Raw genomic sequence first — 26708 nt, forward strand, 5'->3', positions numbered from 1 at the left:
TTTTCTATTATACTTACATTGTTCTATTGCAGAAGAAAATAAATACCACCAACTGAGATGGATCTCTTTTTTCAAGTTGTGCCTATGAATCTAGTAAATATATATTTTGAAATTAATGGGACAGTTTACATGCAATTTCTTCAAAGAGTGACTTTAGCTTGTTAGGAAAGTGGAAATTTTTTAGAAAATTGCTTTTCAAGGAAAAGAATCTTTCATATATTTTTATTACCAAAGAAGGAACTTATAGCACAAATATACATTACTAAGCTTGATATAGCTATAACCTTAAGATCTATTGTATTATAGAATATATAAACATATTAGATACTAGATTTAAGATTGTAAAACAAAAATAAGAAACTTAATTTTATTCAAAAGAAAAACTATTTACATTTCATTAGAAATTGATACTCATTAACCTTTTATATATTAAGTTTATGATCCATTACAAGTATAGATTAGGATTTTTTTTTTTTCTGGTCTCCCTTTACAAACTATTCATTATTACAAAATTTTCATAGGAAGTTACTCCTAGAAAGCATGCGAATCCTAGGAATGTGAGGCAGTGTGACATCTAGGATAAAAGCAAAGGATTGCATATTTAATTGGTCTGGTTCACATTCCTGGATATTTCACTAAAAAGCATTGTGACTTGTGTGACTCATAGTTTTGTCATCTGCAAGTGATGAATGATTGCAAGAAGCACTTAAGGCCATTATGCCACATGTTCTTCTAAATGATAATAGCTATTTTATTGTTATGGATGTCTGAGGCTAGGGACAGTATAGAAGGCAAGATGGGATTTTTCTCACAATGTCACCTGAGTCCATGGATACTGAATTTAGAAGAAATAACTGATGAGAGATTGTGATTTTGGTCAAAAGTTCCATTCCCCACATTAGATCAGACTTCTGACTTGATGTGCTAGCCTTACATGAATTACGGTATTTCATGGATAATTGTGGAGCACTATCAAATATAACTAACACAACAATGATGGAAATCTGTGCTCTCAGATGTGGCTATTAAGTACTGAAAATGCAGTACTGCAACTTGGCAAATTGAATAGTTTTTATTTGATTTAGTTGTACTAATGGAAATTTAAGTAGCCACCCATGACTAGTGGCTATCACATTGGAGAGAGTAACATTACTGATTTGATTAAAGTTAAACAATGAAAACAGCTAAATGCCAGCGATAATTATGCTACCTAATAGGGGAAGCAACAATGTTATTGGCCTATTTTACAAAAAACTCAGAGAGGTGAGTTCCAAAGTCACAGAGATGGTACATGGGGACTTCACTGGACACCTCAACTTTGAAGAGCTTCTATGTGGATAGAATATACCAGTCGTATTAGGAAAGATAGCGGAAAATGTGGAAGTCTTCTAACCTAAAATGAAACATGGTGACCAAAAAAACAACAACTCCTAAAATCATAATACTCATATTCTAATGATAGGAGAGAGACAATATGCAAAATAAGTTAAACATATAGCATGAAATATCACTTTGCATATAAAATAAGCTTATATATGAGCATAGGTAATACATATTATATATGTACTCTATATATACAACTTCTGTATGAGTGCTGCTTTTATCACACGCTACAACAACAAATGACCCCAGGACTTGGATTAAATTTTCACAGAATCCCAGGAAGTAAGAGGCCTGAAGGATCATTTGTACCAAAGTTTGCATTAAATAATTAAATGTAAATAAAATCCCTAAGCATTAATTAACTTACCTGAGGTCACCTAGGAACAGAATTGGAAAGAGAGACATCACTGATTTGAATAAAAATACAGAAAACTCAAGAGAGATAATTATTGTTCCAAGGTCACAGAGATGGTACGTGAGGATTTCATTAGCAAACTCCAATTTGACCCCGAAGTCTCTTTCTTTGTCTCCATATGAACTGCTTCCCCAGACACTGAATTCCATAGTTTTAGAGACCACTAGGGGTCAACATCAAATTGTCCCTGTGGAACTGTGAGCCCCTTTAGGTACAGCATCAGGGGCAAACCAAGAATCCACTCACAAGGAGAGATTAGTGAGTTGCTGCACAACAGAGGACAGAACTAAATATTTTGAGTTCTGTATCATAACAATGAGTAAAATAATATCAAGCACATTTAACTTAGTACCTAAGTAATTTTAGCTTTTTAGAAATGTTCCTGGATTAAATGAAAACTAGTTATTTTCCAGGCAATCTAGAGGAATTAATATCCCTGGAACCGGTATTCTCAAAGTGATAACGATACTTGTTTTAGTTGTAAGAAAGTCTAGCAGTGACATGCTGAACATGGCATTTACTAGCTTGGCAGACAAGGCTGTTTAATTTTCAGGAATTTTTAAGGCTGGTTGACCCACCTTGGCAGCTTGAAATCAGTGATGGTAGCAGAATTTACACCTTGGAAAAGAACAAATGTTACAGATGATGAGCCTTCCCATTCTTGGCAAAGCCAGTTGTTAAACATTTACCAGTATATTACTGACCTTGAGATTCTGTGATTGGTGAAAATTGCCAAAAGCTATCTAATTATCAATGGTAATTGAATTATGAACTTGCTCCAGTTTATAATTTAATTATTTAATTTTTTCTACGGCTCTGTAAATACACTTTTCCACTTTTCCCCTTCTCTATCGAGAAAAATGCTACTTAATATTTGTGAGGGATTTTATTTAACTTCTTCAATTCATAGTCTCTACTCTCTTCTATTGTTTCTTCTAGTCTTATAGTCTCTTGCAATTTTTCATTTATTCCTTTTCCTTTGTTTTCCTGTATGTTAGTCTTCCTTTCCAAATAAGGGAATAATTATCTTCTAATTTATCTTATTATAATTATCTGATACATAGTAAACACTTAATAAGTGAAGGTTGGAAGAATCATAGAAAAAATGAAATACCTACTAAATCTTGGAAACTGTCCTTGGTACGAGGCACATGGCAGTGAATATCAGACTGAGTTCTTGTGGCAGATTGTTTTATTGTTCCCAATTATTTGCCGCCCTCTCTCTAAGAGGAATATAGTCCTCACATACTGTCATATGCCTTGCAATGTACATCCAAGTGGGAATATATCATTTTCTGTTCAATGGACATCAATATTGGCCATGCCAGTGGCCTGTAAGCATAAGTCATGCATACCATTGTCAAGAAGAAATTTTAAGAGACCATGTAGATTTCTACCATTACTCTTTTCTCTCCACCATGAGAGTAAAATGTCTCAGATAGTGGCTGATTCTTCAGTCTAGATTCCAGAATGAAGATTTGTAGAGCAGAGACTCAGGTGACCCACAGTTGATCCATAATGTTAACAAACATAAACCTTTGTTTTTAAGCCAGTGAAACTATGGGGTTATATGTTTCAACAAAATGACTGAGTGAAAGCTAACACAGTTCCTGACCTTTTGTGTAGTTTATAGACACAAAAGGAAAGGCATCAAATCTACTGAAACATTTCTTATGTTCGACTTAAGTTTAAATCATAAAGGAATCAACTGGACATGGAAACTTTACACACTGCAAATAAAACAGAATTCAGGTGTCTGAAGAATGCTAGGCATCTGGCCCATATTTCTTGTGATATCTCCTCATTCTGGCCAAACTCACAGTTTCTTACATCTGTTTATTTGATGTATTTCTGTTTTTCAGAGACACTTTATGCAGATGCACGTTACTGAGATGAAGAGGAACATGTAAATTTGAACAACTTGTCACAGTTTAATGTAGTTCAGAAAGTTATATTCCTATTACACTGAGCCATTTTATACTTCTAAAATACTCATTTATTTTATAGATTTTGATGTAAGTAGCTTGTTACAGAAAAAAAAAAAATACATTCTACATATGAAAGAGTCATGGTTTGAGCCTATAGCCCAACTGAATTTCTGTGAATAGAGCCTTACAATGAGTCCAGTGTATAAGCAAATATAGGGATAAAACAGCAGGAGGCAATGCATACAACTTCCAGCTAGAAAGAATTTCTATAAGCTTACACCTCATACTCTATCCTCAGAGGCCAATGCACAACTGTTTCCAACAGCATGCTTCTTTGTTCTTTGTTTACCTCTGCATGCCAAGTTTTACATGTAAACTCAAAGCAATTTTTAATATGTTGTGGCCGCACAAAAGAATGCTTGACTTTTATTAAGTTACCTTCCTTATCAGGTAATTTTTTACTGTGTTACTGAGTGTTGAAATTTTTTAAAAAGTATAATTATATCCTTGGGAATAAACAAGGAAATAAAATCTGGGTAAAACCAAGCAATAGGAATAAGTACATGGTGGAGGATGATTACAAAATTCAATTTCAGATGTAAATTGAAAGGAAGAGGGTGGTGCCACATATTTTTATCTTACTTGGTTCTCACACAATTTTTAAAATCTTCTGTAAGCATGGGTTTGTAAAGTATTTCCAGAAAAAAATATTTCTTGAGCTCAAGATTTGTGTTTTTTTAATCTCAAGTGTAAAATATCTCATATATTTTATATATACACACTAGTTAGAAAATATTTAATCAGTAACTTTTCTTTTTTTTTTTTTTTTGATACAGTTGTGCTCTGTCACCCAGGCTGGCATGCAGTGGCATGATCTCAGCTTACTGCAACCTCCGCCTCCCAGGTTCAAGCGATTCTCCTGTCTCAGCCTCATGAGTAGCTAGGATTACAGGTGCACATAGCCACGCCTGGCCTTTTTTTTTTTTTGTATTTTAGTAGAGACGAGGTTTCACTGTGTTGCCCAGGCTGGTCTTGAATGCCTGAACTCAAGCAATCCACACGCCTCGGCCTCCCAAAGTGCTAAGATTACAGGTGTAAGCCTCCACGCCTGGCCAACTTCTACTTTTTTAAAAAAGAATTTTATGTAATATCCGAGACTTAAAAGAGAATGTATGTAAAATATACGTAAGCTATGAAGTAGATTAATCATGCCTGAGGACAGACTACCCAACATGAACTAATCATCCCAAGATAATGCTGTTCCTACCATGCTGCTCCTGTCTTAGCTCACATACCTGTTATCTAAGAAGGTAGTAACGTCCCTGGATTTTGGTCTATAATTTCCCGATCACTAATACTTTACTAAGCACCTCTTACTTATTTTTCAAACCTGTGTTTGAGAGAATGGCATGTGAAAATTTATATATAAAGATTTCATCTTTTTCCATCTTATGCCCTACTTTAATGAAGCAGATTTAACAGATTATTATAATTAAAAATAATACACAGGGCAATGATGATAATGTTGGGGTTCAATGATTGACTATAGAACTGCACTAATTCTCAAAAAACTTTTATGAGCAAAACAAAACTATATATAATTTTATCTTCAATTTAGAATTAACGATATTGATTCTCAAAAATAAGTAACTTTTTCAAGGTCATGCTGATAGTAACATAGACATGTTGACGTCCAAGGTCCCTGAGTAATATTCCGGTTGTGAATGTTAATAAGCTCCCATTATGTGACAGGAACTATGCCTAGGTCTTGTCAACAAGCCACAAAGTACACACAGTTATTACCCCCAATTTTCTGTTGAAGAAATTGGGATGGAGAGAAGTTAAGCAATTCATCTATAACCACGCATCAAGAAAGTGGCAATACAGATTTTTATGGCAAAGTCTGCAGAACTGCAAAACCCATTCTCGTAACCCTTAATGTTGTGACTCTTGAGTGATTTTGTCAAGTAGCTACTTTTATAATGTACTAAACATAAATGTGGTAGGACTTCAATGAAGGACGACTCAATATAGGTTAACGTAATAGAATAATGAAATAGAAAAATTTTCTTCAAGGAGAAAGCATAAGATGTATACATGATGGAAAGATGAGAGGGAACGATAAGTGAAGTAAACAGGTGAAAAGTAGAGCAGCAAAGGTCACAGAAATGAGCAACTTACAGAAGGGAAAACTGTGTAAGTTAGTTATTGGATTTACAATTCAAGAGCCATGGCATCATTAAATGATGAAGTTTGATTAAATTGGAAAATTGTATCCATTACTTACATGTATCACAATCCAAATACTTACTTAGGTAATGTATACATTGGCTTGAAAACTCAACATTAACAACCATGACTTTAGCTTCCCCTTATGTGTGCAGGCTATTTGGATGTAATATGGTGTTTTCTGACCATCTATGTTTGAGTAAATGTTACTGTAAATGTCTTCTTTAGAATTTAGATAACTGGAATGAAGGGGTGTTCTTCAAGCTCATATCTTCCTTAGGAAGTCTCTGATGATAACATGGTCACCATTTCTCAAAATTGTGTTTTATTGATACTCCAAGTTTGAAGATTTAGGCTGGCGGTGATATAAGTTGTACTGTCATAGGGTTAATTAAGCTTAGGGTAGTTACACAAGGCAAAGGATAATACTCTATGCTACGTAATAACATTGGAAATACAGAATAAAAAAGTGAGGGGACATATATTGTGGAGGATGAAGACTGGGAAAAAGAAAGGTTTACAATTATCTGGGAATTATTTGGAAAGTTAGGATAAAGGAATAATTTATTACTTTTAAGTAGAAGTGTGAAATAACCCAATCTTTTCATTAGGTAGGACTTTTATCATTAAGGGATTAATATTATAGAGAGATGGAATGTTAAAATCATAAGTTATATTTGTTTTCAAAATCTACAAATTGTATTTATTAATTAAACAATATTTAATAAGTACCTGGTATATGTCAGATAATTCTATGCCATACTGAAAAAGGTAATTATAATTCCAGCCCTTGAAAAGTTCATTGCATAGTCAGAAAAACAGACATTAATAAAAAAAATCAGTTTTCAGAGTGTTATTAAAGAGGCTTAAGTTTGTATGTGAACATAAGAAAAGATGGTATTTTACTACTGGAAACTCGAAAAACAACCTCAGTATTTAGTATCTCTTGATGCATTGCAGTCATGCTTTTTGAAATTTCTCACAAAATCATTAGTTGTGTTTTTTTCTAAATATTAATTCACTTATGTTATCAAACTAAGTTTGCAAGGGTCAAATATCAAACCTGTGAAACCAATGATGTTTATAATGATACCATTTATAAAAATTATGCTCAAACTCAGAGTTAAATCATTTAGAAATGTTCAACATAAAGCAATAGGGAATAATTAAAAATGGAAAAAAGAGATATTGTCTCACGGGGCAGGGTAGAATATTTGAATAAAAGGAAGCAGAGACACCACAGATGTGTTTGAGCCTCATTCCCTTACTTATGAAGAGGAAGAACTTCTAGGAATGTTATTGACGTAAATGTGAGGATATATTACTTCTGTGAACTCCAGAAAATATTTGCATTTTTTCTGTATATGAAACCTAGGATGGTGTCATGTTACATTATTCTGTGTATTTATCAGCCATTGCCTAATTTATTGGATTGTGACATCAAAAACCAAATTGAACACATGTGAACTTTTAAAACCCACACTCATAAAAACACATCCTAGTTTGAGAGAGTTGGGAATAGAAAACAGGATTCCTTCTCAGAATTTGTGGTCATGAAGCAAACAGACTCCACTCCCAGAGAGAAAATTAGATATCATTATGAAAAAGTAGGATTTGGCAAATGATTTTTGCAATGCTTTAATAAGCAAAATATTCATTAACAAAACTTTTCTGACCTAGTAATTCATCTGTATAAATAACAGGAGAGGTCCATTATTCTTTTAAGTTATAATAATTGACAAAAGTTATATATATTTGGAGCATATGATATGATATTTTGATATATGTATCCATTGTGGAATGCCTAAATGAAGCTAATTGACATAGGCATTGTCTGACATTTTTCTGTGTTTTTTTTTTTGTGGTAATAATACCTTAAATCTACTCAATTAGTGGCAATTTTCAAGTGTACAGTATAATGTTTCAAATATAGTCACCATGTTCTATAACAGATCTCTTGAACTTATTCCTCTTAACTGAAATTATGTATACTTGGATGAACGTTTTCCCAATCCTCCTACCTCCAAGCCTGGTAATCACCATTCTACTCTCTGCTTCTATGAGTTCAAATTTTAAAAATTCCTCATATAAGTGAGGGATGCGTTGTCTTTCTATACCTGATTTATTTCATATTAACATAATACCCTTTAGGTTTACTCACATTGTAAAAATAACCAGATTTCCTTCTTTTTAAAGGCTAAACAGTATTTTATTTTGTATATATACCACATTTTCTTTGTCTATTCATTCATGGATAGACACTGAGATTGATTACAAAGTTTGGGTATTGTATTTAATGCTGCAATAAAAATAGAAACTCAGATATCTCTTCAATATAACGATTTCACTTCCTTTGAATATATATCCAATAGTAGGATTCCCAGATCATATGATAATTCTATTTCTAATTTATTGAAGGACCTCTATACTATTTTACATAATGGCTGTGCTAATTTACATTCCCACCCACAATGTGTAAGAGTTCCTTTTAAATCCACATGCTCACTAACACTTGTTATCTTTCGTCTTTTTTATAACAGCCATTGTATCACATGCGAGGTGATATCTCATTATGGTTTTCATTTGTATTTCCCTGATGATTAGCAACGTTGAACACTTCTTCATATATATGTTGGTCATTTGTATTACTTGTTTTGAGAAATGTTTATTCAGGTCCTTTGCTCATTTTTAACCAGGTTGCGTGCTTCTTACTATTGAGTTGTTTGAGTTCCTTATATATTTTGGATATGAATTCCTTGTCAAATGTATGGTTTGCAAAACTTTCTTGCATTCTGTAGGTTGTCTCTTCACTCTGTTGATTGTATCCTTGGCTGTGCAGAAGTTTTATAGTTTGATGTAATTCCATTTGTCTATTTTTACCTTTGTTTCCCATGCTTTTGGGGCCATATTCAAAAATCATTGTCCACATCAATGCCATGGAGATCTCCTCCTATGTTTTCTTTGAATAGTTTTTACAGTGTCAGGTCTTACATGTAAGTCTTTAACAATTTTGAGTTGAGTTTTGAATATAGTGTGATATGAGGGTTTCATTTCCTTCTTCTGCATGTATATATCCAGTTCTCCCAACACAATTTGTTGAAGAGACTGTCCTTTCCCCATTGTGTAATCTTGGCATCTTTGTCAAAAATCAATAGACTGTGAAAGTGTGAATTTATTTCTGGACTCTCTGTTCTGTTGCATTTTTCTGTGTGTCTATTTTTATGCCAGTACCATGTTGTTTTGATTACTATAGACTTGTGGCAGATTTTGGAATCAGGTATCGTGATGCCTCTGGCTTTGTTTTTTGTTTTTGTTTTCTCAGGATTGCTTTGTCTATTCACGTCTTTTGCGGTTTTATAAAAGTTTTGGATTTTTTTCCTATTTCTATAAAAAATATCATTGAAATTTAAAAAGGAATTGCATTGAATTTGTAGATAGCTTTGGGTGGTATGGAAACTAACAATATTACATATTCGAAACCACAAACAGGATATATCTTTACATTTATGTGTGCTTGTTTTTCAATTTCTTTCATCAATGTTTTGATTTTTAGTGTACAGTTTTTTTCACTTCCTTGATTACATTTGTTCTTAAAGTTTGTTAAAGATATTTCAAATGGTATTTTTTATTTCCTTTTTGGATAGATGGTTGTTAGTGTATAGAAATGCTACTGATTTTGTATGTTGATTTTGTATCCTGAAACCTAATGAAATTATTTGTTGGTTCTGTGAGTTTTTGTGGAGTCTTTAGGATTTTCTAGATATAAAATCATGATGTCTGCAAAGAGAGACAATTTAACTTCTTTATTTCCAGTTTGGATAACTTTAATTTCTTTGTCTTGCCTAATTTCTCTAAAGGGTGCCAGTACTACGTTGAGTAGAAGTGGTAAAAATGGGCATTCTTATCTTGATCTTGATCTTAGAGGAAAATCTTTCAACTTTTTACTGTTAAGTATGGTGTTAGTTGCAGATTTGTCATATACAGCCATTATTGTGTTGAGGTACACTCCTTCTATACTTAATTTGTTGAAAGTTTTTGCTTTTTTAATCATAAAACAATGTTGAAGGTTGTCAAATGCCTTTGTTGCATGTATTGAGATGATCATTTCATTTTTGCCCTTCATTCTGTGTTATATCACTTTTGTTGATTTGTGATATGTTGAGCCATTATTGCATCCCATGGATAAATATCACTTGATTTGATGAATGATCCTTTTAATATACTGTTTAATTGGTTTGCTAGCACTTTGCTGAGGATGTTTGGATCTATGTTTATCAGTGTTGTTGGGGTGTGTGTGTGTATACACACACACACACACACACACACACACACATATATATATTTTTTCTTTCTTGTAGAGTCTTTTTCTGGTTTGTGTATCAGGATACTCCTGGCCTCATAAACTAGGTTTAGAGGTATTCTCTACTCTTCAATTTTTTTGGAAGAGTTCGAGAAGGATTATATTGATTTATATTTTAGTGTTTGGTAGAATTTAGTGGTGAAGCTATCAGGTCCTGGAATTTCCTTTGTTGGAAGATTTTTCATTACTGTTCCAATCTCATTATTCATTATTGTTCCATTCAGGTTTTCTATGTCTTTACAATTAAATCTTGGCAGTGTTCAGAAATGTATCCTTTTTTTTAGGCTTTCCAGTTTGTTAGTGTACAGTTGTTCATAACAATCTCTGATAGTCTTTATATTTCTGTCATATCAGTTTTAATGTACTCTCTTTCATTTTATATTATCAATTTTCATTCTAACAGATTTTTTAAACAGCTTTGAAAAATGTACCCTCAATAAATATTTGTTGATATGTAAACTGAGTTATAATTAATAATGTGAACCTAATCAAAATTATCTCAAGATAGATGAGGTAAAATATTAATAATTCATAAAATAAATTAGTAAATATAGATAAATCAAGTCATACTCTCTTCTATGATACCAGGAGTAACCAGATCAGTTTATTGGTGCTTTCATTTAACATTTTGACTTTTCAAGTATAGACAACTCAAAAGGTATTTGAAAACTTGAACACTGAAAGTCATTAGATAAATAGTTAAGTGAGTAATTTGGGTATTCTTTCTTGCAGTTTTGAAGGTTATTGATGGTCTTAGACTCTAAGAGTAGGCCCTATTGGCAGGTACATTTGAAACTTCTACTTAGAAAAAACAATTCTTGGCAGAATCAAGTAAAATATAGAGAATGTCATTCATGAAAATCAGTCAAGATTTCACTTATGGAATTTTAAAACTTAAATTTTATAGTTTTATCATGTACTTATTTTTGGTCCTAGGTGCCTTTTAGCTGTTTTTTCCTTTTATAGTCATCAGTTTTTCTCCACTTTCTTATAAATTAGTGCTTCATCTTCAAAGCAGAGTAATAACTGATTTAATATTATTGTGTTATATATATTTGTTATCACTATTCGAGAGGTAACTCTTACTATGCCTGTTTCATAGGAGAGAAAACAGATTCCTGAAGAAAATAAATAACTTACCAAAGTCAAATAGAAAGTGGAAGAACAAGGAGCAACTCAAATTATCTCTATCTGTACTCCTAGGAATTCTCTGCCAACTGTGGGCTATTTCTTCTTCTACCAGTTACCTTAGTATTTCAATTAGTGTAAGAATTTAACCTTTGGCGGTTGAATTCTTATCCCATTACCTTCAATGCTTACAGTGTTCTCTCCCCCACTTTCTCTCATGCCTTATCTTTATCTTGTAGACTGGATAACTACATTATCTCAGATAGTTTTTAGCTCACATGGTTCATCATATTTGATATTTTATGGAACATGATATTAATTCTTTGCTAGTTAAAAGAGTATTAATATGAAATATATTTTGATCAAAAGATAACCTAAAACATATCCATTGAGCTTTGAACATACTTTTGTGGATTTTCAAGATAAGAACATATATCCAAAAATTCCATGGTTTGGTTTTAATCTTCAAATCTTTGGAAATAAAGAACATATCTAATAAGGTTGACTAAATGCCCATCAGAGAAATAGCTCGTTAGTTTTCTTTGTATAACACACTTTCTTGTTTACATTACCAAAACAATAAAGGTAGGGGATATAGATATGATCATATATAATTCATTGATGCCCTTCTACTTCTGTAATTGCCAATGAGAGTACGCACACACAATGTGTGTGTGTGCGTGGGGGTGTGTGTGTGTATCTGCCACATATTCTTTATCTGGTAGCCAATATGGTTCTATACATCTTCCTCTGGAGAAAATATTTGTCCAGATGCTTCTTGTGGGATTCTGCTCCTAATATCAGGATTAGAGCAAGTAGGAAGGAGACCCAAATCTGACCAAATGAAATAGAACATTCTCTTGCACTCCATGATGGCTATGTGATGAGTGTCCAAATAAAACTTTGAGATACAATGTGATGCTTTCTGTGGCAACTGAAAGAAAGGCACAAACACGTCTTTGTTACACTTAAATCTGGAAAACTAGGGACTAAGAACAAAGCCAACGTCATATATGTAGAGGCACAACATGCAGAGGAAAATAAGTCCTGTTGACAGCACTGGAGGCTGTAGATCAAGCTGCACCTGAAAACTTACAGTTGGACATTTCAGTTACATGAGGCAATAAACATGTTTTTGTACTGTTGTTTAATCCAGTTTGAATTATATTTCCCGTCATCTGCAAGAAATAATATTAGCCAATCCAAAACAGATGACTTGGATACGGTGACCTAGCACACCCCAGTTTATGTTACTAGCTTTGAAACTCAGAATTTCCAAGAAAAGAAGTTGTGTTTTATATATGGAAACAGATACAAATGGAAAATAGTTTAGAGATGGGGGCATATGGGAAGAAAGGGAGTCAAAAAGAGTATTCATATCTGCGCTAACATTGTTATTGTTATCTACAATAACAATAATATTTGTAAAGCATATTACTATTTAAATGAGAAATCAGATAAGGTCTTGAAATTCAAGGGTATGATTGGAGCAAAAAACAAGTGATTGCAAAAAACAAGTCATTGGATAAATAAGTGTAATGATAATTTAGTTAAGCATTGATTTGATGACTTCTAAAAGAGTTAAATTGTACAGTAAGAACACACAGACGGCTTACTCAAATACACAGTATTCAAACTGCCATCAGAGGATTTGGGGAGTAAACTTAGGTGAATGGGGTTAGGAGTTTATGTGGATTGGACGCTGACCCCAATAAGTATGGGGAAAACTCTGTGCCAGGAATAAAGACCAACTTTAAAGGATTTAGTAGTCCAGTGAAGCAGAGGTGTAGTGGGAAACAGGAGGTGGAAGTTAGCTGTAAAGAAGAAATCAACCTGCTAAGCCAAATAAGCTATACACAGATGTAAGAAAAGAGAAAAAGCTGTATGTGGATAAAGACAAAGGGAAGGAATCAAGACTAGGAGATCCCAATGAAGTTGGAGAACAAGGGATGTAGTAATGGAGAAGTATAGTTAAAAGTGGGAGGTATGAAATTGTGATTCCAGATAAGGAAAGTATGTGGGAATGAGAGAGTTCATAGTGTGACTGAGATTAATTAACAAGATAGACTAGAAGTTGTTTGGAAATAATGAAGTCCAGATCTCAGAAGTGTTAGATGAGTAACCTATAATGTTATTCATATCACCCAGTATAACAGTAGAAATTGGAGTGTCACAGAAAGAAATAAACCGATTGTCAAGTCTTCAAAAAATTAGCAACTTCTCTATATGACATATAGCAAGGCGCAAATAAAATATTGATAGCTACCTACTATTAAAAACATATGAAGTAATTGGCAAATGCTATGTATTTTATTTATATACAGTATTTTAGTTAGGTTATAATAGTCTCTAAACTATTTTCCATTTGTATCTGTTTCCATACATAAACACTTTTATCCCTATCAGGTAATTACTTGATACTTTTGATTTTATAGATAGGGAAATCAAACTCTAAAATGGAGTAATTAGGTCACTTGCCCAAAGTCAGAATTTGAACTTGTGTATTTTGACTTCAGAACACATGTACTTTTAAAACCTATATTCCATGTTAAAGGTAAATTTCATGATGTCAATAGAGTAGAAAAAGAGCCAGTGGGGAAGACAAAATATACTGACCCCAGCAGAATTTTTAGAGCAGAAGTTTGGAGTTCCATATATTAGAAAATAGCATGTGGGGTGAGGAAGAGGAACATTTACTAAACTATGGGGATTCTGATAGGATAAAGGTTGAATAAAAGGAATACACACTTGGGTAACATGAAATATGAAGCATAGTGGAATTAGTCCCATGTCTGTTGAGAGCTGAGGAATACAGAATTTTTATTTAATGTCAATGCATTTTAATTGTAAACCATTGATTTCTGTACTAATTAACCTGGTGACCAATAACACATTTTGTGTATATGAAATATCATAATGAGTCTTATTATATTGTATTTAACTGTAAGAGTACATAACCTTTTAAATTAATATGGTACCTATCAATCACTTTAATATAATTTTTAATGCTTTAGCAAATTGAGCTAAGTAACATAGCCTTAAATGTTTGGAACTTACAATGAGTAGTTTAGTTGAATAAATAGATAAAAAATATGAATATAGTTGAATCACAAAATGTCTGAAAACTATATCTGTAGTATTTAGTAATATGATTTCTCTTTTACTTTCACATTGAAAAAATAACTTGAGTAATTGTAATTGCATGCATTTTGGATTTAGAGAGGACAGCAGTAATGATTTCAGTTTTCCACTTTAATATGGCATGCTGAATGAGGTTCATATTTCTTGTATTTCATGAGATAGAATATCTGTCAAAAAGTCTATATTTGATTACATTCTACATAACATTCATAGGAATAAGCACAGAGATTTTTTAATTACATGAAGCAAGGAAATTTTAGGTCTCGAGATATGTAATCGTTCAAGGAAGACCTTAGTTCCATCTTCCATATTAATCTTGTACCCTGGAATTTATTTGTAGTATTTTTACATTTTTATAAGCCATTTCATCTCAAATTTTCAGAAGAGGAGAAATCTATATGGATAGTTTTCCATCTTGCCCAGCGCTAAGCAGTAGGAAGCAGAAAAGAAGAAAAGTCCTGAAGGGTAGTAAGAATGAATGCTCAATCAAATGTTTCATAAGCTAATAAGCTAGCTTAATCACTGTGCTTTTAAAATATGGAAATGCAAAACATATATTTTAATTACAAAAGTAGTTTTTCCTCTTCCTTAATTCACAAGCATCATTGCAACAGCAATCAGAAGAAAAAGAACAAAGTGGTACCAAGGAAAATAGAATGCACACCAAGATGAATTACAGAAAAATACAAATTATTCTAAAATTGGTTCACTTAATAGACAGAGAAATATACCAACTATGGAAATGGATACTTTTTCATTTTTTGTTTTTCCTTTCCTTTGTATTGCTTTAAAATGGATACTGATGAAGTAAACAAAATAGTCTTACTATGTCTTTATCCTCTGCTTAAAATGGCGAACATAAACAAATAAATATAAAAAACCAAGCATTTTATCGACAAAGAGTAGAGTTTAGTTCAGAGCAATGTTTTATTCACTCCCCAAATTTGTGAGAGTGGCATGACATTGTTCTTACAGTATATACTTTATTCAATATGTGTCCCAGGATGTGCCTCACAATCATAAGTTCCACAGGGAAATGCTTCCGTAGTTGAACGATATTCTTTTTTTTTTTTTTGAGTAGTCACATTTAATTACCTCATTGAAAATACCTAGAAATCTTTTGGTATTGATAAAGAAGCTTATTTTGTTTTGTTACCCCCGTGGCAAATTTATTTATCTTCATATTCTTCTTATATATTACTCTCTTCACAGTTAGTGTTAGTTGGCAGTAAAAAGGTTCTTAGGGTCAGAGTGCTTTGGTTCAAATCCTGGCTCTGCTACATGCTAAGTTCTCTATCTATGACAAGTTATATAACATTGCTTTAAACTATTATTTTTATTTTAAGAGTAGTTTTAGATTTAGAGAAAAATTATTAAGATGGTACAGAGTACCCAATTTTCCCTGTTGTTAGCATTTAACATTAATATGACATATTTGTTATAATTAATGAACTTACATTAATAGATTATTATTAACAAAAATCCTTACTTTATTCAGATATCCTTGGTATTGAACTAATATTCTCTCTCTGTTTGAGAATCCTATCCAGATTACCACATTACATGTACTCATTATGTTTCCTTAGAGTCCTTTTGACTATGATAGTTTCTCAAATTTTCTTTGTTTTTGATGACCTATCTTGATATTTTTAAGAAGGAATGGTCAGGTGTTTTGCTTAATGTCCCTCAACTGGTATATGTCTGATTTTTTTTTAACGATTAGACTGTGGTTATGGGATTTGGGGAAGAAGACCACAGAAATAAGGTGACATTTCTATCACATCATATCAAAGGTGCATACCATTAACATGACTTACTATGGTTGACGACTTCAACATCAACAGTAATAAGTCATGTTATAGCTTGATATTGTGTACCTTAGAAGGAGGTCAGTGTGCAATCCACACTTAAGTGGAGAGTTATGCAAAACTTACTTGAGAGTGGAATACCTGCATAAATTATTTGGAATTATTTTGCAGAGGAGATTTATCTCTTCTCCCCCATTCATTCATTCATTCATTCATTCATTCATTTACTTATGTCATTATCGAGTAATTAACATTTATTTTATACTTTGGATTATAATCCAATATTACTTTATTTTGTTGCTCAAATTGTGTTAGTTTTGGTCATTGAGAGCTCTCTCAGTTGGCTCAATATTGTGTTGACATCCCCATCATAGTGAGATTTTTAAATTTGAGCATTTCCTTACTTTCTCACGCTACAAGATTCTCTAAGCTCATTTCGTATGCTTCATTCATCAGTTATTGAGCTCCAAATAGCTCTGATCCCTCTTATTAGAAACCAAGATTTAGGTTATAGGTGAATAGGTGTACTGCTTGCTACTGAGGTGTCATTGCTTCTAGGTCCTCTCTGTTGGCACAATATGAAAATATATATGTGTATGCTAATCTGTGCATATACAAAGACATATGAATATGTCTATGTTTAACCATCTATATCTATGTTAAAGCAAATGTGATTTCATTCTGATGTCTCTGACCACAATCCATTACCAAATGAATTACTCTAGCCTATTTATCTATAAAGCCCCACTTTAACCATGAGAAAATAGAGTTCCAGCAACTGCCATCCATTTAAACCATTTTTCAATTTCAGTATGCACATAGAGTGATGTCAGAATTGTTAACCTGTACCTTTTAGAAATAAATTGTATAAACTAGAATACAGTATTAATGCATAGTTTCTTTTGCCTGTAGTCTTATTGACTTGACCCTTTTTCCAAATTACTTAGGTAAGTTGTTATTCCTCCTCCATCATTCAATGTCATTGTTTTAGGCACTCTTGATACAGTTGATAGCTTTGTCATCTTCTGCATGCATATTGATATCCTCTGACCTCCTAAACATTAAGGTTCACTCTTTGCAATTTAAAGTAATGTGAGTATTGACAAATGTGTAGTGTCAAGTATGCACCATTATAGTATCATATAGAACAGGTTCACTGCTCTAAAATATTTCCCTCCATTTAATCCTCTTTCCTTCTCTAAACCCTTACCTTCCATTAATATATTTACTGTCTTTGTAGTTTTGCCTTTTCCAGAGTGTCATATTCATCACTGAAATCAAACAATATGTAGTCTTTTCAGACTGGGTTCTTTAAAACAATGTATTTAAGATTGATTCATTTTTATTTTAATGGCTTGATAGCTTATTTCTTTTTTATAATAAAATTACTATATTGTATTGATGGATATAGCAGGTTTGTTTATTATTTGCCTGTTGAAAGATATTTTGGTTAGTTCTTAGTTCCAGTTTTTGGAAATTATAATAAAATTTATATAAACATTTGTGAGCATGTTTTTTGTGTGAACATACATTTTTAAATTAATTGGGAGACAAATAGGAACATGACTTTCATATCATATGGTAAGACTATGTTTATTACATGGTAAGACTTTGAAAAAATGCTGAATTGTGTTCCAAAGTGCTTGTATTATTTTGCATTTCCAAAAGTGATTAATAAGTGTTCATGTTCTGCATCCTAGATAACAATTGATATTCTCAGATTTTTTTTTCATTTTGGCCATTCTAATAGGTATATGAAATCAAAGTAACATTTATTTGCAATTTCCTAGTGACAAATGATATTGAGCATGTTTTGTAGTTTTATTTATTTTTACTTACTTTTTTTGGTGAAAAGACTGCCCAGACTTTTTGCCCATATTTAAAAAAAAGCTTGCTTGTGTATTTATACTTAAATGTTAAGAGCTATTTGTATATTCTGAATACAAGTTTTTTTTTCTTCCAGATATTTGTTTTCCAAGTGTTTTATCTCATTCTGTAGTTTGTCTTCTGATTCTCTTAAAAGTGTCTTCCACAGAAGAGAAGCTTTTCATTTTAATAAAATTTGACTTACAAATTTTCCTTTCATGAATTATGGTTTTGGTGCTGTAACTAAAATCTCTACACCAACCCCAAGATCACCGAGATGTTAACATATACTTTCTTCTAGACTTCTTTTGTGTTTTACACTTAGATATATTATTATCTGGAGTTAAATTTTGTGATCTTTGTCTTGATTCATTTCATTGAACATGGATAATACAATTATTCTAACACCATTCATTGAAAAGATTGTCTTTTTCTCCATTGAATTGCTTTTGCTGTTTTGTCAAATCAGTTGACTATATTTTTAAGGGGTGTAATAATAAATCATACACATGGTAAATAAGAGTATTAAATCTTGAACTAAAGATTTTTAAGTTACAAATACAGTGTATTCTTTCATTCTGTTTCACTAAAAAGGAATAAATCTCATATCTGTTATAATCTTTATGCAAAATCACTATAGGTACATGTGACAGAGTATTTATGAAGACTATAAGAGAAATACATCTGTAAATATGAAGTGTGGTCTCTGATTCCTAATTGGTATCAAACACGTGGAAAAAGAATATAACATTTCTTAAATATTTATTCTGTGTTAGACACTTTAGATATATTTTTAATAATGACATCAGGACAACCTAGTCAGTTATCTAGGATGACTGATGGATAGACCAATACAGTACACCATGAAAGATGTACATCATGAAGAAAGCTACATAGAACAGGAAACAGAGTAGTTTCTCACAGTGCTTCCCAGGTGCCAATGGAAATATCCTAATTTTGACAGAGTCTTTAAGGATCCATGAGTAGCTCTGTTTGCCATCTCAATTAGTTTTTAGTTTTAATATCCTTTTGTATGCTCTTCAGTTCTGGCTACATGCCTACCTAACAGGTACGATTAACTACCATGAGCCCTGCATTAGCCTGCATGATAGTTACAATAACTGGTGAAACAAATGACCATGTTCCAGCCTTGTAGACCTGCAGACCCAGACCAAGGCCCTTCTTCAGACCAAGGCCCTTCTTTATATCTATTCTGGCAAACTTGAAAAGTTTTGGCTATACCCATTAACAGATGTATGAACTGAGTCACAGATGTAACGTTAGTTTCCTAGTAATAGTATAATTGAGTTTTAAACTTAGTTCAGCATGTTTCTGAAGTCACTACACTCTGGAAAATATTAAGTTGTAGTAATCCCATCCTATTTCCATTAACACAGCTGACTCATATGGAATTTAAACTTATTTTTAAAGTTATCTTTATTGGAAGATTGTTTCTTTTTAATAAAACATTTAAAATTGAAAAGCCTTAGGGCAAATAACAAGTTTAAATTTTTTGTAATGTGGAAAAATGAGAAAACTAAAGATGACTGACTCGCTAGATTCCATTGCATGTCAGTAAGCATGTTAGTGATTATTTTGTGTACAAAGTTCTTAAGAAATCTTTGAGACTTGGTTTCTGCTTTCATGCAAATGAAAATAGTTATAGCAATTAAATGAAATAAAATGAGTAATTGGTTTGAACTTAATATAATACAATCTTAACAAGAAAGGAAATAGATTATATATGTGTATATTTTGGGAAAGAATCTTTAAAATGTAAGTTGAATTCTGAAGAAGATTTCAGTCTTCTTGAAAATTCAGACTTTGAAAACATTATGTTAAATAGGAAGCCATAGCCTATTACTATAAAGGTACACTTTATAAAGATTTTACTCTCTTACCAAATATCCCTTAGCATTTCAGAGAGATTTTGAAAAATGTTGGCCTTTGGGACTACTAAGACCCATTTCATATTCTGAAAGTCAATATTAGCCTTAAATTGAACCATTTATTTTGTCCTTGTTAAAATTCACAGTTGTCCTTTCCCTTGATTTATTAGCTTTATCACCTATAAGTTCTTTTCAGGAAAAACTAGTGAATATCACAATGAACCAACATAGAACTAATTTAGTCTAGGTCTGTACAACTCGTAATTGGAGACCAATAAAGTATATTGGTCCCCAAAAGAGCTATTTAAATCTAGGCTTCTGGATGTGCAAAGAACTTGTCCTGTTGAGTCCCTTCAATACATGTGTTACGTTGAAACAAGAACACAGGCATCCTTCATTAAGGGTCTAAAGGCCCGCATGAAATTTTCTAGTGCCACAGTTGTTGACTTGTCTTTTTCCTTTAAAGTTTCACAAAATCAGATTATTCTTCAGGAATGAAAGACTAGTCCCTGAAAACAACATTTTCTGTCTTCAGAGATGGTCATAAAGTACAGTACTGAGGCACTTGGTGTGACCTGTAAGACAGTCCCTCAATCGTGGGGTAAAGGTGTAGTATATTTTTATATCTGCTTTCCTTTGTCTCAAGGTTTGTTGTCTTTGAGTCAAATCTTTTAAATATATTTATTAGATCCTTTTTTTATGGTGGTTTTTTGAGAATAAAGTGAGTAAAATATGTTCAAACTCTAAAGTAGGAAGCGGGAAGGAATGGCACAGGTATGGATAGTCATGAAAAACTCATAGAGAAAAAGCTAAAGAATACAAAATACAGTTTGTCTACACTCTTTATTTTATTTTATTTTTTTTTTAGATTTTAAGTTCCAGGATACATGTGCAGTATGTGCTGGTTTGTTACATAGGTCAACGTGTGTCATGGTAGTTTGCTGCACCTATCAACCCATCGCCAAAGTATTAATCCCAGCATGCATTAGCTATTTATCCTGATGCACTCCCTCTTCCAGCCCCTACCTCTGACAGGCCCCAGTGTGTGTTGTTCCCCTCCCTGTGTCCATGTGTTCTCATTGTTCAGCTCCCACTTATAAATGAGAATAAGCAGTATTTGACTTTCTGTTCCTGCATTAGTTTGCTGAGGATAATAGCTTCCAGCTCCAACCATGTCCCTCCAAAGACATAATCTCATTCCCTTTTATGGCTCCATAGTATTCCCTGGTATGTACTTACCACGTTTTCTTCATCCAGTCTATCACTGATGGGCATTTAGGTTGATTCCATGTCTTTGCTATTGTGAATAGTGCCACAATGAACACATGGATGCACATATCTTTATTAATAGAAAGATTTATGTCCCTTTGGGTATTTACTCAATAATGGGATTGCTGGGTCAAATGATATTTCCCGCTCTAGGTGTTTGAGGAATTCCTACACTGTCTTCCACAATGATTGAACTAATATACATTCCCATCAAGTGTGTAAAAGCGATATTATTTCTTCACAGCCCCACCAGCATCTGTTGTTTCCTGACTTAATAATCACCATTCTGACTGGAGTGAGATCATTGTGGTTTTGATTTGCATTTCTCTAATGATTAGTGATGTTGAGCTTTTTTTGATGCTTGTTTACAACATAAATGTCATCTTTTGAGAAGTCTCTGTTCATATCCTTTGCCTGCTATTTAAAGTTTGCTTTTTCTCTTATAAATTTGTTTAAGTTTCTTGTAGATGCTAGATATGAGACTTTTGTCAGACGAATAGATTGCAAAAATGTTCTCCCATTCTGTAGGTTGTCTTTTACTCTGATGATAGTTCATTTCGCTGTGCAGAAGCCCTTTAGTTTAACTAGATTCCATTTGTCAATTTTTCCCTTTGTTGCAACTGCTTTTGGTGTCTTTGTCATGAAATCATTGCCCGTGCCTATGTCCTGAATGGTATTGCCTAGGTTTTCTTTTAGGGTTTTAATAGTTTTGGGGTTCACATTTAATTCTTTAATTCATTTTGAGGGTTTTTTTTTTATATGTTGTAAGGAAGGGGTCTAGTTTCAATATTCCACATGTCCCTAGCCAGTTCTCCCCACACTATTTATTAAATAGAGAATCCTTTCTCTGTTGCTTGTTTTTGTCAGGTTTGTCAAAGATCAGATGGTTGTAGATGTGTGGACTTATTTCTGAGTTTTCTATTCTGTTCCATTTGTCTATGTGTCTGTTTTTGTACCAGTACCATGCAGTTTTGGTTACTGTAGTCTTGTAGTATAGGTTGAAGTCAGGTATCTGTAATACCTCCATCTTTGTTATTTTTGGTTAGAACCAAATTAGCTATACAGGCTCTTTTTTAGTTTCATATAAATTTTAAAGCAGTTTTTCTAATACAGTGAAGAATGTCAATGGTAGTTTAATGGGAATACCATTGTATCTATATGTTACTTTGGGCAGTATGGCCATTTTCATGATATTGACTCTTCCATGAGCATGGAATGTTTCTCCATTTGTTTGTGTCCTCTCTTATTTTTATTATTATTATTTTTTGAATAGTGGTTTGTAGTTCTCCTTGAAGAGGTCCTTCACTTCCCTTGTTAGCTGTATTCCTAGGTATTTTATTCTCTCTGTAACAATCGTGAATGGGAATTTATTCATGATTTGGCTCTCTGCTTGTCTACTGTTGGTGTATAAGAATACTTGTGATCTTTGCACATTAATTTTGTATCCTGAGACTCTGCTGAAGTTGCTTATCAGCTTAAGAAGCATGTGAATTGACCGGCTGAGTGTGGTGGCTCACTCCTGTAATCCCAGCACTTTGGGAGGCTGAAACAGGTGGATCACCTAAGGTCAGGAGTTCGAGACTAGCCTGGCACACATGGTGAAACCTCACCTCTACTAAAAATACAAAAATTAGCCAGGTGTGGTGGCAGGGACTTATAATCACAGCTACTCGGGAGGCTGAGGCAGGAGTATTGCTTGAACTCAGGAGGCAGAGTTTGCAGTGAGCAGGGATCACACCATTGCATTCCAGCCTGGGCAACAGAGTGCGACTCTGTCAAAAAAAAAAAAAAAAAAAAAAAAAAAAAAAAAAAAAAAAAAAAAAAAAGAGCATATGGGCTGACACAATGGGGTTTTCTAGACACAGGATCATGTCATCTCCAAACAGAGACAGTTTCCTCCCCTCCTATTTGAATGTCTTTTATTGCTTTCTCTTGCCTAATAGATCTGGCCAGAACTTCCAATACTATGTTCAATAGCAGTGGTGAGAGACTGCATCTTTGTCTTGTGCTGGTTGTCAAAGGAAATGCTTCTAGCTCTTGCCATTCAGTTTGATATCAGCTGTGTGCTTGTCATGAATGGCTGTTATTATTTTGAGGTATGTCCCATCAATTCCTAGTTTATTGAGGGTTTTTTAACATGAAGGAATGTTGAATTTTATCAAAGGCAATTTCTTTATCTATTGAGAAAATCATTTGGGTTTTGTCTTTAGTTTGGTTTGTGTGATGAATTACGTTTATTGATTTGCATATGTTGAACCAGACTTGCATCCCAAGGATGAAGTCCACATGATCATTGTGGATAAATTCTTTAATGTGCTGCTGGATTTGGTTTGTCAGTATTTTATAGAGGATTTTTGCATTGATGTTCATCAGAGATATTGGCCTGAAGTGTTCTTTCTTTATTGTGTCTCTGCCAGGTTTTGGTATCAGGATGATACTAGCTTCAATAAATGAGTTAGGGAGGAGTCCCTTCTTTTCAATTGTTTGAAATAGTTTCAGAAGAAATGGTACCAGCTTATCTTTGTACCTCTGGTAGAATTCAGCTGTAAATCTGTCTGGTCCTAGTCTTTTTGTTTGTTTGTTTGTTTGGTTGGCTATTTATTACTGCCACAATTTCAGAACTTGTAATGGGTCTATTCAGGGATTCAACTTTTTCCTGGTTCTTTCTTGGGAGGTTGTATGTGTTCAGTAATTTGTTTATTTCTTCTAGATTTTCTAGTTTATTTGCATAGAAATGTTTCATAGTATTCTCTGGTGGTTGGTTGTATTTCTGTGGGGTCAGTGGTGATATCCCTTTATCATTTTTTATTGTGTCTATTTGATTTTTCTCTCTTTTCTTCTTTATTAGTCTAGGTTAGACTAGTATCTTTGAATTGGGGCATTTTATAATATTGGTTACCTATTACATTTGATACCTATTACACATTAAACTCACTATGTATTATATTAATATTAAGTTTACATTTAATTAATATGTATTAATATTAATGGTAAGTTTAACATTTATATTTATATAATAATGTTATATTAAAAAGGTAACTGATATTACATTTAAGGTTAATATTATTATGTATGAATTTGATCCTGTCATCATGATGCTAGCTGGTTATTTTGCAGACCTGTTGATGTAGTTGCTTCATATGTCATTGGTCTTTGTACTTCAGTGTGCTTTTATAGTGACTCATAATGGCTTTTCTTTTCCATATTTAGTGCTTCCTTTAGGAGCACTTGCAAAGCAGGCCAGGCAGTGACAAATTTCCTCAGCATTTGCTTGCCTGAAAAGAATTTTATTTCTTCTTTGCTTAGGAAGCTTAGTGTGGTCAGATATGGAATTCTGGTTGGAAATTGGCCCCAATCTCTTCTGGCTTGTAGAGTTTAGGCTGAGAGATCTACTGTTAGTCTGATGGGCTTCCCTTTGTAGGTGACCTGGCCTTTCTCTCTGGCTGCCCTTAACATTTTTTCCTTCATGTTGACTTTGGAGAATCTGATGATATGTGTCTCAGGGATGACCTTCTCATGGAGTATCTTACTGTGGTTCTCTGGATTTTCTGAATTTGAATGTTGGCCTGTATTGCTATGTTGAGGAAGTTCTCCTGGGTGATATCCTGAAGCATGTTTTCCAACTTGGTTCCATTCTCCCTGTCTCTTTTAGGTACCCCAATTAATCATAGGTTCAGTCCTTTTACATAATCCCATAGTTCTTGGAGATTTTGTTCAATCCTTTTTATTCTTATTTCTTTAATCTTGTCTGCCTGTCTTATTTATGCTGATGTGCAGAAACCACATCCACCCCCTGTCCACAGGGGCACCATCCCAAGGAAATCAGAGTTCTGTCCATAAACCCCTGGCTGGAGTTGCTGAAATTCCCACAGGGAGCCCCTGCCTGGTGAGGAAGGATGGGTCTGAATATGGCTTAAAGAGGCAGTCAGGCCACAATGCCACAGCTGCTGTGGTGCACTGTGGGAAATTCCTCTTGGGTTCAAACCACCCAGTCCCCCTGGCATCAGCAGGAGAAAACAACAGACTGGAGCTGAAGTGATGGCTGCTCCTCCTCCCCCTGGGAGTTCAGTTGTTGTAGGCAGAAGGCAGCCACAATGATGGTGGACACCCCTCCCCTGGGTAAATTGTTGGTGTTTGTCCCAGATGACAGTGATCCTGCTCTGTCAGATACCTACATTGCAATACAGGATTTACTCACCATTTTCATTCTTCTCGGTGGGAGCCTCTGACTGCACCTCCAATATTTGGCCATCCTGCCTACCCGCTATACTCTTTAGCAGAGAACCCAAAGGAAAATAGTCAGTAGAAGAAAAAGTAAGTAAGTTGATATGGACTGAGACAATTTTGAACTTGAAACCTAAAATAAATAATCAAATTGCATACAAAATGTAGTGAAAGGCCTATATTATTCATGAGATATTACATGGGACAAATTATGTTTTATACAGAGAATATTAGAATCCAAATCTAACCCTGGCGAAGAGTAGCAGGGACTATGTGAGGAGTTCAGAACCCTCAGCTAACCATGCCAGCACACAGAGCAGAGTGAATTTCTGGTAGGGTTCTGGAAAGGGATTATATGCCAGTAATTTATTCAACAAATTGGGTGCATCTATGAGACAGGTAGAGAAGCTGCAATCCAGTGTGTCTGTGGAGCCAGGGAAAGTAAATTTAACACATTTATTATTGAATGCCACCAGATACGCGGGAGTGGAAAGTGAAGACTAGCTCCAAATTCTATTTTACATGAGTGTGAAAGTAATCTCTAATGTAAGCCGAGCTCTGTGTCTCTGACAGTGGTAATGTGAACTGAGGCAAATTATGAATGCTGTTAGTACATATGGTTGGGCAGGTAAAGAAAAGGCAAAGGCTGAAGAAGAAATATCTGAATGTTAATAACCTCTTTCTTTGGTTTGTGAGAAACTACCAATCCTGCCAGGGTTTAGATGACCCTTTGTATTATAAACGTGGTGCAGAAATTTGGATACTTAGCCCAGAGAGCTGGCCTGTGAAAAGAAATGCCTTAAATTTAAATGGAAAATAATCTAAGGATTGTCATCAAATTAGTGATGGAAAACAAAACAATAATAACAGCTCCAGAACATAAATACATTGGAATTTTCAAAACACTTTGGAGAAAACTAGCATTTCATTTACAGATATTATTTTGAATACATAAAGGACAGGTAGTAGACAATTTTCATTTTTCCAAGCACTCACAACAGTATTTTCCTCCGTTCGGGCTGCCAAAATATGTTAAATACTTTTAGCAAAATAATATTTAGGTTATCC

At 33.6% G+C, this 26708-nt stretch overlaps 1 long non-coding RNA gene across 3 annotated transcripts in view; it reads left to right on the top strand.

Annotated features, from left to right (window-relative positions):
• The window catches only part of LOC105473272 (uncharacterized), a 240510-nt gene that overhangs the window by 86964 nt on the left and 126838 nt on the right, over positions 1–26708 (top strand). The window lies entirely within an intron of this gene.

Source organism: Macaca nemestrina, chromosome 10 (genome assembly GCF_043159975.1).
Source record: "Macaca nemestrina isolate mMacNem1 chromosome 10, mMacNem.hap1, whole genome shotgun sequence".
Classification (NCBI taxonomy): Eukaryota; Metazoa; Chordata; class Mammalia; order Primates; family Cercopithecidae; genus Macaca; species Macaca nemestrina.